This window comes from Manis pentadactyla, chromosome 1 (assembly GCF_030020395.1).
Source record: "Manis pentadactyla isolate mManPen7 chromosome 1, mManPen7.hap1, whole genome shotgun sequence".
Lineage (NCBI taxonomy): Eukaryota > Metazoa > Chordata > Mammalia > Pholidota > Manidae > Manis > Manis pentadactyla.
Window position 1 is genome coordinate 222,882,198 of NC_080019.1, and position 16,431 is coordinate 222,898,628.

At 40.2% G+C, this 16,431-nt stretch overlaps 1 protein-coding gene across 2 annotated transcripts in view; it reads right to left on the reverse strand.

Annotated features, from left to right (window-relative positions):
- The window catches only part of SLC25A26 (solute carrier family 25 member 26), a 143,914-nt gene that overhangs the window by 23,265 nt on the left and 104,218 nt on the right, over nucleotides 1–16,431 (reverse strand). The window lies entirely within an intron of this gene.

Below are 16,431 nucleotides of genomic sequence, written 5' to 3' on the forward strand. Positions count from 1 at the left end.
CTGCCCATTTGTTAATCGGGTTATTTGCTTTTTGGGGGTTGAGGCATATGAGTTCTTTATATATTTTGGATGTTAACCCTTTGTCGGATATGTTTTTTTCAAATATATTCTCCCATACTGTTGGATGCCTTTTTGTCCTGCTGATGGTGTCCTTTGCTGCACAGAAGCTTTTTAGTTTGATGTAACCTTACCATGTGTTCATTTTTGCTTTTGTATCCCTTGCTCAAGGAGATACGTTCAGGAAGAAGTTGCTCATGTTTATATTCAGCAGATTTTTGCCTATGTTTTCTTCTAAGAGTTTTATGGTTTCATGACTTACATTCAGGTCTTTGATCCATTTCGAGTTTATTTTTGTGTATTGGGTTAGACCATAATCCAGTTTTATTCTCTTACATGTAGCTGTCCAGTTTTGTCAACACCAGTTTTTGAAGAGGCTGTCATTTCCCTATTGTATGTCCATGGCTCCTTTATCATATATTAATTGACCATATATGCTTGGATTTATATCTGGGCTCTCTAGTCTGTTTCATTGGTCTATAGGTCTGTTCTTGTGCCAGTACCAAACTGTCTTGATTACTGTGGCTTTGTAGTAGAGCTTGAAGTTGGTGAGCGTAACCCCCCCAGCTTTGTTATTTCTTCTCAGGATTGCTTTGGCTATTCGGGCTCTTTTGTGGTTCCATATGAATTTCAGAACTATTTGCTCTTGTTCATTGAAGAATGCTGTTGGTATTTTGAGAGGAATTGCATTGAATCTGTAGATTGTTTTAGGCGGCATGGACCATTTTGACAATATTAATTCTTCTTATCCATGAGCATGGGATGTGTTTCCATTTATTGGTATCTTCTTTAATTTCTCTCACGAGTGTCTTGTAGTTTTCAGAATATGGGTCCTTCACTTCCTTGGTTAGGTTTATTCCTAGGTATTTTATTCTTTTTGATGCAATTGTGAATGGAATTGTTTTCCTGATTTTGCTTTCTACTAGTTCATCGTTAGTGTATAGGAATGCAACAGATTTGTGTGTATTAATTTTGTATCCTGCAACTTTGCTGAATTCAGATATTAGATCTAGTAGTTTTGGAGTGGATTCTTTAGGGTTTTTTATGTACAATATCATGTCATCTGCAAACAGTGACAGTTTAACTTCTTGTTAGCAATCTGGATGCCTTTTCTTTCTTTGTGTTGTCTGATTGCTGTGGCAAGGACTTCCAGAGCTATGGTGAATAAAAGTGGATAACGCAGGCATCCTTTTCTTGTTCCTTATCTTAAAGGAAAGGCTTTCAGCTTTTCGCTGTTAAGTATGATGTTGGCTGTGGGTTTGTCATATATGGACTTTATTATGTTAAGGTACTTGCCATCTATACTCATTTTGTTGAGAGTTTTTATCATGAATGGATGTTGAATTTTATTGAATACTTTTTCGGCATCTATGGAGATGATCATATGATTTTTGTCCTTTTTGTTGATGTGATGGATGATGTTGATGGATTTACTAATATTGTACCATCCTTGCATCTCCGGACTAAATCCCACTTGATCATGATGAGTGATCTTTTTGATGTATTTTTTAATTCAGTTTGCTAATATTTTGTTGAGTATTTTTGCATCTATGTTCATCAGGGATATTGGTAAGTAATTTTCTTTTTTTGTGGTATCTTTGCCTTGTTTTGGTATTAGAGTAATGCTCACCTCATAGAATGAGTTTGCAAGTATTCCCTCTTCCATATTTTGGAAAACTTTAAAGAGGATGGATATTCGGTCTTCACTAAATGTTTGATAAAATTGAGTGGTGAAGCCATCTGGTCCAGGAGTTTTGTTCTTAGGTAGTTTTTTATTACCAGTTCAATTTGTTGCTGGTAATTGGTCTGTTCATATTTTCTGTTTCTTTCTGTATCAGCCTTGGAAGGTTGTATTTTTCTAGAAAGTTGTCCATTTCTTCTTGGTTATCCAGTTTGTTACCATATAATGTTTCATAGTATTCTCTAATAATTCTTTGTATTTCTGTGGTGTCCATAGTGATTTTTCCTTTCTCATTTCTGATTCTGTTTATGTGTGTACAGTCTCTTTTTTTCTTGATAAGTCTGGCTACGGTTTATCTATTTTGTTTATTTCCTCAAAGAACCAGCTCCTGCTTTGTTTCTTTCTATTGTTTTATTCTTCTCGATTTTATTTATATCTGCTCTTATCTTTATTATGTCCCTCCTACTGACTTTGGGCCTCATTTGTTCTTCTTTTTCTAGTTTCATTAATGATGAGTTTAGACTGTTCATATGGAACTGTTCTTCTTTCCTGAGGTAGGCCTGTATTGCAATATACTTCCCTCTTAGCACGGCCTTCGCTGCATCACACAGGTTTTGTGGTGTTAAATTATTGTTGTCATTTGTCTCCATATATTGTTTTATCTCTGTTTTTATTTGGTCATTGATCCATTGGTTATTTAGGAGCATGTTGTTAAGCCTCCATGTGTTCGTGTGATTTTTCATTTTCTTTGCTTAAATTATTTCTAGTTTCATACCTCTATGGTCTGAGAAGCTGGTTGGTATAATTTCAGTCTTTTTGAATTTACTGAGGCTCTTTTTGTGGCCTAGTATATGATCTATTCTTGAAAATGTTCCATGTCCACTTGAGAAGAATGTGTATCCTGCCGCTTTTGGGTGTAGAGTTCTGTAGATGTCTGTTAGGTCCATCTGTTCTAATGTGTTCTTCAATGCCTCTGTCTCCTTATTTTCTGTCTGGTTGATCTGTCCTTTGGAGTGAGTGGAGTGTTGAAGTCTCCTAGAATTAAGGCATTGCATTCTATTCTCCCTTTTAATTCTGCTAGTATTTGTTTCACAGATGTAGGTGCTCCTGTGCTGGATGCACAGATATTTATAATGGTTATATCCTCTTGTTGTATTGACCCCCTAATCATTATGTAATGCCCTTCTTTATCTCTTGTGACTCTTTGTTTTGAAGTCTATTTTGTCTGATACAAGTACTGTAACTCCCGCTTTTTTCTCCCTATTATTTGCATGAGATATCTTTTTCCATTCCTTCACTTTTAGTCTGTTTGTCTTTGGGTTTGAAGTGAGGCTCTTGTAGGTAGCATATAGATGGGTCTTGTTTTTTATCCATTCAGTGACTCTATGTCTTTTGATTGGTGAATTCAGACCATTTTCATATAGGGAGATCATCGATAGGTATGTACTTATTGCCATTGCAGACTTTAGATTCATGGTTACTAAAGATTCAAGGGTAACTTCCTTATTATCTAGGCGTCTTGCTTAACTCCCTTACTATGCTATTACAAACACAACCTAAAGGTTCTTTTATTTTTTTTCTCCTTTTTCTTCCTCCTCCATTCTTTATATATTAGGTATTATATTCTGTACTCTTTGTCTATCCCCTGACCAACTTTGGGGGGTAGTTGATTTAATTTTGCATTTCCTTAGTAACTGACTGTTCTACTTTCCTTACTATGGTTTTATTACTCTGGTGACAGCTATTTAGCCTTAGGAATGCTTCCATCTATAGCAGTCCCTCCAAAATAGACTGTAGAGACAGTTTGTGGGAGGTAAATTCTCTCAGCTTTCGCTTATTTGGAAATTGTTTAATCTCTCCTTCAAGTTAAATAATCTTGCTTGATAGAGTATTCTTGGTTCAAGGCCCTTCTGTTTCATTGCATTAAATACATCATGCCACTCCCTCTGGCCTGTAAGGTTTCTGCTGAGAAGTTTGATGTTAGCCTGATGGGTTTTCCTTTGTATGTGACCTTTTTTCTCTCTCTGGCTGCTTTTAATAGTCTTTCCTTATCCTTCATCTTTTCATTTTAATTATTATATGTCTTGGTGCTGTCTTCCTTGGGTCCCTTGTGCTGGGAGATCTGTGCACCTGCATGGCCTGAGAGACTATCTCCTTCCCCAGATTGGGGAAGTTTTCAACAATAACCTCCTCAGAGACACTTTCTATCCCTTTTTCTCTCTTCTTCTTCTTCTGGTATGCCTGTAATACGAACACTGTTCTGTTTGGATTGGTCACAGTTCTCTCAATATTCTTTCATTCCTAGAGATCCTTTTTTCTCTATGTGCCTCAGCTTCTTTGTATTCCTCTTCTCTAGTTTCTATTTCATTTGTCGTCTCCTCCACCATATCTAATCTGCTTTTAAAACCTTCCATTGTGCTCTTCAATGATTGGATCTCCAACCGGAATTCATTTCTGAGTTCTTGAATATTTTTCTGTACCTCCATGAGCATGTTTATGATTTTTATTTTGAAATGTCTTTCCGGAAGATTGACAAGGTCAGTTTCACTTGATCCTTTTTCAGGTGTTTGAGGGATTTTTGTTTGAACAAGGTTCCTTTAGCATTTCATATTTGTATGTGGCACCTTCTAGTGCCCAGAAACTCTACTCTCTGGAGCTACTCGGCCTCTGGAGCAATGTTGGGGGTCAGAGGGGAGTAGTGCTGGTGGCTGGGGGGAGGAAAGAGCTGTTTCCTGTTTCCCAGCTGCTATGCCTGTCTCCATTGCCAGAACCAGTGGACCGAACACATAGGTGTAAGCCTCTATGCTTTGCATTTGTAGTTGCCATAGGCGGGGCTCCCCTCTGGCTGGCCTGATGCTAGGGCAGGGATTGCCAGTTTGCATGCCAGGTGTGGGCTGGCTGGGAGGAAGGTGCAGCAGGCTGTGTATCACTCTGCATATCACAGTGGGGGCCCTTGGAGCTGCATATCCAGCCAGGAGAATGGAGCACCTATAGTTACTGAAAGTTCTCAACCTTCTAGGCAGAGTGAGCCCAATTTTTTCTACCTGTCCTTTCTCCTGAGCAGTAAGCTCTGTGTAATCCTTGCCTTTTTAGCAGCCCTTTCACTGTTGGGAAATCTCTCAGACTGCACATCTTTCTTTTGTCCCAGAGCAGCCGGATGTGGATCCCTGTTTTCCACAAGTGGCTGGAATCTCAGTCTCTCCAGGTATTCTGCCTGTCTTAGCTTTCCAAGCCCACTAATTACCAGAGCACCATGCAATGTAGATTTCTGCTCTCAGAGCAGACCTCCAAGGTTAGGTGTTCAGCAGCCCCAAGCTTCCACTCCCTCCCCACTCTGTTTCTCTTCCTCCCTCCAGTGAGCTGGGGTGGTGAAGGACTTGGGTTCTGCCAGATCACGGCTTTGGTACATTACCCTGTTCCATGAGGTCTTTTCTTTTCTCCTGGTGTATGCAGTCTGGCACAGCCTTCTTTCCTGTTGCTCTTTCAGGATTAGTTGTTTAATTATATTTTCGTATTATGTGTGGTTTTAGGAGGAGACCACTGTCTCACCTCTCACGCCGCCATGTTTAATCTCTTCACAACAATCTTTTTAAAAGATTTTTAGCACAAATTGTTAAAATGAAAGAATTGAGGGACTCCACTAACAAGCCTCTGGAAACAGTGACAAGCTTCTATCCTCAACAGCACCAGAACAATACAAATACTAGGGAGTCACTTGTTTTCATTAACCTCCAAAAGCTCTTTCATCTCACCCTTGATTCTAAAGGAGAGGGACCTTGGAGATCCAGATGGCCTTGCACAGTTCCTTATACAAGAAGGCAGGCAAATACTTGGTACTTAAATGAATCCCTACATTAAGCAAGTGAGTGAGTGGTCAATTAAGTTTACCATCACGTAAAGAACGGGAAGATAGGAACTGGCCAAACATCGTGCTCCCTGGTTCTCCTCTGGGGGCAGCAGACTGCCTCTACGGAATGGCAGGCAGGTTCCACCACAGAGACCAAGGTTTACTTAACTGCACAAGGCTCTCCGGTGAGCTGTCACGATGCTCCCAAGGTTCTGTCTAGGTTCAGCTGGAGTGAGGGCTATGGTCAACTCTCTCTACAGAGGCTAGAGCAGGACAAATGCTATTGCATCGCATATTTAAACCAAACATACTACACACACACACTCACAAATAATCTGCAAGCAAATCTAAATGAATAAAGACAAAGCTAACTCCTTTTTCCCATTTTTCAGGGGAGGCTACATGTGAATCTATAGATGGGTCCCTTGAAATCAAACCCTGGCAGGGTTTTATATCTCCAAAGGACCTAGGGATCATTACAGGCATTTTTAAATGTATTTTTCAATATCTATGTTTGATAACCTGATTAAACTATAGTGCGATCAACTCTCCTCTCTTCTCACACTTTGACTCAGCCAAAAAAGTCACTGTGACTCATCACGGGAAACTTCCACCTGACTAATCATCTCTCATTTTCAGTCCTGAACTTACATAAATAGGAAAGAAAGGCCTACAAGAAAGAAGACAAAATAGGAATCCTGGCGTGCTTCTGCTGGTTTGTTTTTGATCGTTTTTTGACACAGGACCCTAGCCCACTCCCCTTCCAGCTGCAGCACTCATGAGGCAGGGTTACATCTCACCTTCACTTGGAAGGAACGGGACCTGCAGGCAACATGCTGCCGCTGTGAGGGCCGAGGCTTTGCAGCCGTGACCGCAGCGGGATGCCGGGCAGCTGCTCCACGGGGCTCCGTTAGGCGCCAGCAGGGGAACCCGGCGCTCCGGAGCCCCACCCGTTCCCTCCACCCTTCAGGCCTCTGCTGCCAGGGCGCCCCTCCCTCCCCACGGAGGTGCTCCGGCAGCTCCTCCTCGCCCTCTGTCTTTACCTTCTCGCCGGCCGAACTATAAAATGCTAGCATTTTCTGAATATTTTTTTTACGGATTGAATCTCAACTAAAAGTAAGAGTAAGGACTTCTCATATTTTCCCAATTCTCACATTCCTTATGTGGATCTCAACAATTCCCCGTCCCTCCTCCCCGGCTCTTCTTTCTCCTCCGCCTCCTTCCCCGTCTCGCCAGCCCCCTCAGGGTAGCCTTAAAAACAAAATTCACCCGTCACTTTTATAAATCAAACAAAAGGACACTGTGGGGATTCTACTTTCTTTCTTTTTCTTTTGCATAAAGTATCCCACATTTTCCAGGATGCAAATTAAAAATCCAAATTTTCATGAAATGTTTGAATTGTTAAAAGATGCCTGTTTCATTATATATTTGCTAAAATTCTAATCAGCATCTCGACTGGTGATCAGGACATATAATAAATACTTTGCTCCTATTTTGGGGTGTTTTCTTCCACACTGACAGGCTGTGTTTAATTTAGGTTACAAGCTTATTATGGTGGGAATCCTACACACAGACACACACACTCACTCTGTTGTAATTCTCATCTCAATCTTTAATACACCTTTGTAAGAATCTATGTTCTGATCAAACACATCTGTGCAGACACCAGATTCTCCCAAGTCTCATGAAAAGGTATTTGTGGAGACCCTGAACACTGAACATCTTCCAAATTACCATTATTTTGTTTATATTAACTAAAGGTATGGGAGGATTTTGTTGTATTTGGGTGGTGACAGTCATTTTAACAATTACTAAAATAAGAACCAACAACAATAAACAAGTTGAAACAATTCAACTTGCATAAAAACAGTTTTTATAAAGTATTACCTGTTCAAAATACCTAGAAAAATATAGGTAATTATTTCATGCATTGTACTATAATTGAATCCACTGGCTCCTGACCTCTATTACAAAGGTCTGATTCCATCTTTAAAAATCACCAACATATGCACTATTTGCAATAGCCAAGATAGGAAGCAACCTAAGTGACCATCAACAGATGAATGGATAAAGACGTGATACATATTCAAAATGGAGTACTTATTAGTCATCTATAAGAAGAAAAATCCTATCATTTGCAACAACATGGATGCATCTAGAGGGTAATATGCTCAGTGAAATAAGCCAGGCAGAAAAAGACAAACACCGTATGATTTCACTTATTTGTGGAGAATAAAAACAAAGCAAAACAGAAGAAACAAAATAGCACTGGAATCACAGACACCGAGAAGGGACTAGTTAGTTACCAAGGGAGAAGGTTGGGGTGGGGGCAAGGGCGAGGGGTATAAAGGGGTACAATTAGAAATAATTCACAATCACAATATAAGTTGGTAATGGGGATGGTAGTACAGCATGGAGAATACAGTTAATGATTCTGTAACATCTTTTTATACTGACAGATAGTAATTGCACTAAAGAGGGGTGAGGGTTTAATAATATGGGTAACTGCTGAACCACTGTGTTGCATATTTGAAACCAACGTAAGATTGTATATCAATGCTACTTTAATTTAAAAAAAAATCACTAGCATAATGTCACAGTGTCATATAACCAAACTGATTTTACTTCGTTTTGCTTCAAATGTTACATTGAAGCTTAAAGCTTGTATTTCTTCTACTTACTGCTTTTTAACTTTGTGTAACACATTTATTGTGGCTGAGAGCAAAACTATTTAGACCCAACAGCATTCTTAACAATCTCCTACACTGTACTATACACTTTTGTTAAATATTCAGACAATAGAAAAAATATGATGCTTCTTATTGGAAATTTTATCAAAGCTTTTCAAAACATGCTTATTGTTTACCTAAATCCCAGTAGGGAATATCTATGAATATACTTGTAAAAGAAACTAATTATAAATAAAACAGTTAGTGTATACAGTTATCCAACTTTACACAGACCTTGAAAAAAGAATGTTAATCTTCAAACACTTAGTAAATAGTTATAAACACCTGCTATGTAAAAGACAGAACTATAAAGAATATAAACATAAATATTAACAACCAGAAGACAAAGTTCCTTCCTCCAATAAGCAGTCTTGCGAGGAATTAAACACAAACACGTGGAAAAATGTGGTCTGGCTCCACTCATCACCATAAACTATCTGTGTCCCCCACGGCTGGTCACTGAGAGCTGCCTCCTGAAGTGTATACTCTTCTAATCCCTGTTCAAGTGCAGCAGAACCAAAGGTGTTTGGGAGAATTGCTCTAAAAAGTATGGGAGCCAGGGTTTTTAAACTTTGTCATCAAGTTAAGGAATCAACATAACTTACAGAAATGCCTCAAATAAGCTGATTTGACATAATATGACTTCACCTTTTTACTAACGTTTGAGCATATGAAAGAGCAAAAACATTATTAAAGACATCGTGCGCTACATGCAAAGTTATGTGTTAAATGAATAAGAACATCAATTCTGGAGTCAGACTGCCAGGGTTCAAATCCTGGCTGTACACCTTAATATTTAGTATCCCTGAGGCCAAACTCTTCTTCAGTTTCTACATCCACAAAATGAAGACCATACAGCGCCTATCTCACAGAACTGTCATGAAGATTAACAGGAGATAATCCATGGAAAGTGGTTATCTCAAGGCCTGGCACACTGTGGCTTTGAGAGATGTTAGGTATTATGATTGCCTTTATTACTACAGTCATTACCATTAACCATATTAACACAGTCAAAGAGTGGTAGACAGGAAACCCACAACTTGGGTCACTAGATGAAAGGCAATGGCTCTGAGCCCGGGTTTCCTGGTTTTAGTGGGGACAAGGCCCACCTCCTTGGGTTGTGTGTCCCATGAATGAGATGCTAATACATATCCAGCTTAGCCCAGTGCCTGCTCAACTCACAACTGATGTCTTGTAAGTATTCAGGTGATAATAAGAGCACAACTCAATAAAAAAAAGTTATTAAAATGCTAGGAAGGAAATAATTAGGTGCTGAGATAACTGAGGTGGGAAGAAGGGATGGTCCTCTTTAAAAAGGGGTGGACAGGGAATGCCTCTCTGAGGTGACATAGTATCTAAGACCTTGGGGACAAGAAAGAGTTGGATATGAGAAAAGCTAGGGAAAGAGGTGGAATGACAGCTTGGTGAGGGAAGGGATTTTCATCAGTCCTCTTCATCACTGTATCCCCAGACTCCAGGAAATGCCTGGCACACAGGAGGCACTCAGTTATGCTGTGTAGGATGAATGATCAAAGACTATTTCTGGCCAAGGCACAATACATGTAAAGGCCCTAGGGTAAGTACCATCATGGCATGTCCAAAAAGAACCGAGGGGAGGCCAGGAGGGCTGTACTGGGTTAAGAGGATACAATGTGGCTGGAGGGTGGTGGGAAGGTGGGCTGGGACAAGGTCGGTGAGGTAGGAGGAAGCCAGATGACAGAGAACCCTCGCAGCCAGCCTCTGAACTCTAGATTTTATTCTACTTTCAAAGAGATGCCACTGATGGGTTTTAGCAGAGAATGGTATGCTCTGATTCATTTCTTTCAAAGATCACTCTGGCTGCTATGAAGAGAAGATATTTTAGGGAAGCAAGAATGAAATGAGGGAGATTATTTGAGAGGCCAATGTAACAGTTCAAGCAAGAGATGAGAGAGAGGCTTCAACTGGAATAGTGGCCCTGATGGGTTGGATCGCATGGGATGAGGGAAAAGGAGAATCACAGACTAATTCTTAGGGTCCTACTTCAACAAGCAACAGATGTTTGTGTCATTTACTGTGAAAGGACAACTGGGAAGGAACAGGTTGGGCGGAAGGAGGATAGAACCAAGACTTCTGCTATGAACTGGTTCCCCTGAGACATCTCGGGTGAAAATGCCAACTGGGCAGCTGGTCACATGAGGCTGGACCTCGGAGGGAGCGGTCCACGGCAGGGCTCCGCACAGTAAGTCGGCCACACAGACGCGGTGCCCACAGCCAGGAACAAGGCGCAGCAAGACACTACGGGTCATGAGAACCAGGTGATCTATCACCTTTCTCTTTTTGGTGGGCTGCCAGAAAGTCCAAAACTAAACATAAATCTTAAAGGAAAATTACTCTCAGAGACTGTGGACACGGTCTTCGACCCCTGTTACTGTGCCCTCCTCTTCATGCAGTCAGGTCTTCTTTCAACTAAAATACTTTCTGTTATGAAATAAAGAGCTGAAAATCAATCATCTGAAGCTGGGCAACAGAGTGAAGAAGGTTCATTGATACTATTTGTTTTCTGCTTTTATATATATTTGAATTAAAAAACAATAGTACATAACAAATAAATACATATACACACATGTATGTATATATATATGTGTGTGTGTGTGTGTATATATATAGAAAATAAAATCCTTTTTTTAAGTATACGTACTATGAAAAAAGAAAAATGTAAGAAATGAGGTAAGTGAGGATAATCTAGGTAGTCAGGGGGACCGGGGAGGCCGGCCCCACATTACCGTGGGAAGTCTGAGACGCAAACACATGGCCCTGAAGTTATCTGCTGGTGTCGCCTCTGCAACAGACTACAAGCTATTGCTCAAGGGTGTTAGTCCGCCTCGCTCACCTTTGCCTCGCTGTGAAATGGAGTAACGTCTATTTTGGGAGAAGATGGTCAAGTAGGACAATCCTACGCTCACCTCCTCCCACAGACACACCGAAGCTACAACTGCATACAGGAAGACTCACTGTGAAAAGACCTAAAGACCAACCAGCAGCTCCTCCACAGCGGAGGGCATGACATAAAAGCCCCATCAAGCAGGGAAGAGGGGTAGAGCCGTGCTCAGAAGCCAAATCCACAGGCAAGGGGAGTATCAGAGGCTCGGAGGGTCTCCCCGAGGGGTGAGGGGATCAAGCCCCACACCACAGTTCCCATCCAGGGCCCTACACAAGGAGCCTCCATAATGTCTGGCTTTGAAAATCAGTGGGATTGGACCCCAGAAACCTTGAAAATCAGCAGGGCTTCACTCCCAGAGGGCCAGAGGGCTACAGAAACTGAGGCTCCTTTCTTCACGGGCCAGCCTGAGGTATCACCCAGCCCTACACCCAGCACGAAGGTAGCAGTTTGCAAAGTGCCTGAGTTATTCAGGAAGAGGATTTATCGGCTAATTTTAGGATGTGTGCCCGAGGGGCAGGGATCTAAAGGAACTTTTTCCAGGAACAGGAGTGCCGGCAGGTACATTTTTTTTGCCCTCCTTTAGCCAAGCTGGCCAGATGCTGACAGGTGGCAGGGCTGACTGTCCCCAATCACCTGCTAGCCCCACTTGCCCTGCCCTGGTGTTCCCTGAGGAACCATCCACCCAACTCGTACCCCAGCAGGCCCCCCTCCAGAGTAGCTCTACCATGCCACACCTGGCAGGCAGCCTCCGTTGAGACTGATGCCCCTGCAAAACAACTACTGCTATGGCACACACCTGCCAGGCAGCCCAGCTAGGCCGGTGCCCTTCCAAAGCAACTGCTACCTGGGGGAAAGTGAAGGGCCAGCCATGCCCAGCAGCATGCCCAGCACAGTGGGGCCAGGCCTCTCAGCCAGCCTTGAGGGTGGGGGTGGGGCTGGGGGTGGGGCCCCCCTGCGGCAGACAGGGCCCAGCCACAGCCTGACAGTTCACGCAGCCCATACAGGGGCACCCCTGGAATGCCTGCTTCTGTGGCCAGGGTCTTTGTGCTTTTGGGCCCCATACTGCACTGTACGTGAGATCACTATTTAAGACCAGGAAATGTACTGACCTACCTAAGAGAAACAAACACAGAGAATCAGACAAAATGAAGAGACAGAACAAGTTCCTGCATTATGTCTCCCTGGGCAATGGAAACAAAAGCTAAAATAGATAAATGGGACTACAACAACCTAAAGAGCTTCTGAACAGCAAGGGAAACCATCAACAAAACAAAAAGGCAACCTTCTGCATGGGAGAATGTATTTGCAAATGGTATGTCCAACAAGGGGCTAATATCTAAAATATAAAGAAAGAACTGATACAGCTGAACACCAAAAACCCTAATACTCTAAAAAATGGAAAGTGGACCTGAATAGACATTTTAAGACACAGAGATGGCCAACAAACACATGAAAAGATGCTCAAGATCAGTAATCATCAGGGAACTGCAAATCAAAACCTAAGGGAGATATTGCATCACACCAGTCAGAGCCAGGCCACTAACCAAAAGACAAGAAATAACAAGTGTTGGCGAGGATGCAGAAAAATGGCAAACCTCCTACACTGCTGGCGGGGATGTAAATTGGTACAGCCACTGTGGAAGGCAGCATGGAGGTTCCTCAAAAAACTGAAAATAGAAATACCATTTGACCCAGTAATTCCACTCCTAGGAATTTACCCAAAGAAAACAGAATCCCTGATTCGAAAAAATATATGCACCCTATGTTTACTGCCACATTATTTACAATAGCCAAGGTATGAAAGTAACATATAAATGAGTCTATCAATAGATGAATGGATAGGGTTGTGGTACATATACACAAGGGAAATGTTATTTAGTCATTAAAAAAAAAAGAAATCTTGTCATTTGAAACATCATGGATGGACCTACAGGGTATTATGCTTAGTGAAATAAGCCAGATGGAGAAAGGCAAATACCGTATGATTTCACTTATTTGTGAAATATAAAAACAAAATAAAACAAAATGAACAAAATAGCAGTAGACTCATAGACACTGAGAAGTGACTGGTGGTTTCCTATAGGAGGGGTTGGGGTGGGTGGGTACAGAGTATGTGAGGGATAAAAGGGCACAAAAATTACCAATTATAATATAAGTTGGTCACAGGGATGGTGGTATAGCATGGAGAATATACCCAGTGATTCTGTAACCTCTTTTATGCTGACAGAGAGTAACTGCACTAGTGGGGGTGAGGATTTAGTAATATGGATAACTGTTGAACCACTGTGTTATATACTTGAAACCAATGTAAGATTGTATATCAATGATACTTTAATAAAAATTAATAAATGAAATAAAAATAAAGGTGCCAATGGACAAAGACAAATACCAAATAATTTCACTCATTTGTGCAGTACAAAAGCAAAGCAAAACAGAAGGAACAAAATAGCATTGGACTCACAGGCACTGAGAAGGGACTAATGGTTACCAAAGGGGAGGGATAGGGGAAGGTGATGGTGGAGGCAGAAGGGGATAAAGGGGTACAAAGATTCGCAACCACGATATAAATTGGTCATGGGGATGGTAGTGCAGCACAGAGAATACAGTTAATGATTCTCTAATCTTCCTATACTGACAGATAATAATGACCACAGTAGAGGGGGTGAGGATATAATAATATGGGTAACTGTTGAACCACTGTATTGATATTTGAAACCAATGTAAGATTGTATATCGATACTTTAATAAGATAGATAAATAAATGTGTAGTGAAAATAATAAATAAATGTGCCAAAAATTGTCTGCTTCAACAAAGCAATATGATTTCACATTTGGATATTAAAAAAACAAACACACACTATATGCTCAACAATATTTAGCCATATTGCGAATTAAAACCACAATGATATACCAGTACGCAACTATTAAAGTTACTAAACAAATTAGATCTAATAATAATAATAAATAATGACATGGAGGCAGAACAATTGGAACTCTCATACACTGTTGCAAAATGGTACAGCCACTTTGGAAAAACACTTTATTTAACAGTTTCCTATAAAATTAAACTTTTCCTTTATCTATGATACAGCAATCCCTCTTATGTACTTACCCAAGAGAAACAAAAACTTATGTATATACAGATAACTATATGCAAATATTTACCACAACTTTGCTCACAATTATCAAAAACTTGAAACAATGCAAATGTGTATCAGCTAATGAATGGATAAACTATAGTCCACCTGCACAATGGAATCTACTCAGTAACAAAAAGCAACAAACTATTACAGGCAAACACATGAATGGATCTCAAAAGCATCATACAAAGTGCAAGAAGCCAGGCACAAAATGCTATATAATTTCTGATTCTATTTATAGGCATGCCGCATTTCATTGTGCTTCTCAGATATTGCATTTTTTAAATTACAAGAGGTCTGTGGCAACCTTACACTGAGCAAGTCTATTAGTGGCATTTTTCCAATAACGTTTGCTCACTTTGTGTCTTAGTGTCACATATTGGTGAGACTTGCAGTATGTCAAACTTTTGCATTATTATTATATTTATTATGGTGATCTGTGATCAGTGACTATGACCTCCTAAAAGTTGAGATGATGGTTAACATCTTTGAGCAATAAAGTATTTTTTAATTAAGCTATTTACATTGTTTTCTTAGCTATAACACTACTGCCCACTTAACAGACTATGCTATAGTGTGTACATAACTTCTATATGCACTGGGAAACCAAAAAGGTCACTTGGTCCGGAGCTGATGCTGCAGCACCTCCAAGGTATGCCTGTATATGATATTCTGGGAAAGGGAAAAGTAGCAACAGTCTGTATTCTGGTTTTGCATCATGGTCGGAGTCATAAACATCTATCAAAGCTCATAAAGATGTACACTCATAAAGGGTGAATTTTTCTGCATGAAAATCACTCCTCAATAAACCCGAGTTAAAATAAACTACTTACAGCATCTTAACATTGGCTGGAAGAAAAGTGTTAAAGCTTAACATTGTTATGTACGATTACTCTGAAAAATTCTAGACATTCCTTAACTAACTAGAATACTGCAAATACCCTTAAAGTATTGAAAAGAAATAAGCCCCATGCTTTTGTCCCTCTTTGGGCCTCAAGATATTCCTATGCGGAGATAGGGCGTAAAGACGTTAGTGTGCAGAAGCTGCGTGAATGCGGGTTATTGAGACACTAATAAAGTGAGTCTTGTTCGCTGGACAGCTGTTTGCCACATTGTTCTTGTCGCACACAGAAAAGGAGAGCTGTTATGCTCAAGGAATGTGACCTTCTCGTTGGAGCGCCGTTATATCATGCCCAGAAACAGGGCCCAGAAAGCCCATTTTTACCAGGCATCACATAGGAAATGGTATAAAAAAAAAAAAAAAGACACAAAAAAACTATATAAAATAAGCTGAACTACTCCTTAAAATCAGACCACTTATAAGAAGTATTTCTCAATACTTTATATTCTAGGGTCCATTTTTTTATAAGACTCATGTTTTGTCTCATTTTATTACCCTTAGTATATTACCTCAACATAGTACTTCTCAGAGTCCAAATAATTTTATTCTTCAAAAGACATTTCGCATGAGTACTCTATGATTACTAAGTCCATACAATCATAGGAGTAATTCATCTTTGTTATTGTTAATAATCATTCATATTATTGTTAGTAATTCATATTTGTTCATAATAGTTCATATTATTGTTATCAAGTACCTATCTAGACATTTTGACATTTTAGTTTGGTCATTTATAAATAATTTTCACTTCAACAAGGGCTTTCAGATTCTTTTACCATTATTATACAGAGTAAGAAATACACTTTACATTGTACTCTGAAGAGATGTGTGTCTACATATGTGCACGACACTGATGTTTTACAAACTAAGATTTATCCTTACCATGTAAGATGCTACTATTCTTTTATTATAGTCTTTAAAATGCTGGAAAACACCCATACAATTCATATAATGACACCAAATTTTCAAAATCACGGCCCCAAATGATGAAAAATATATATATCATCTCTGCAAATTTTGAACACATTTTAAAAATTCATGTGTTTGCTTTTAAACATGTAAGTGACCTTGCCCTGCGGCTGATTCACAACTCCCCACACTCTGCTCCTCACTGGGAGCTCCGGGCCTGCTTGGGATGAGCAGTGTAGAGGGA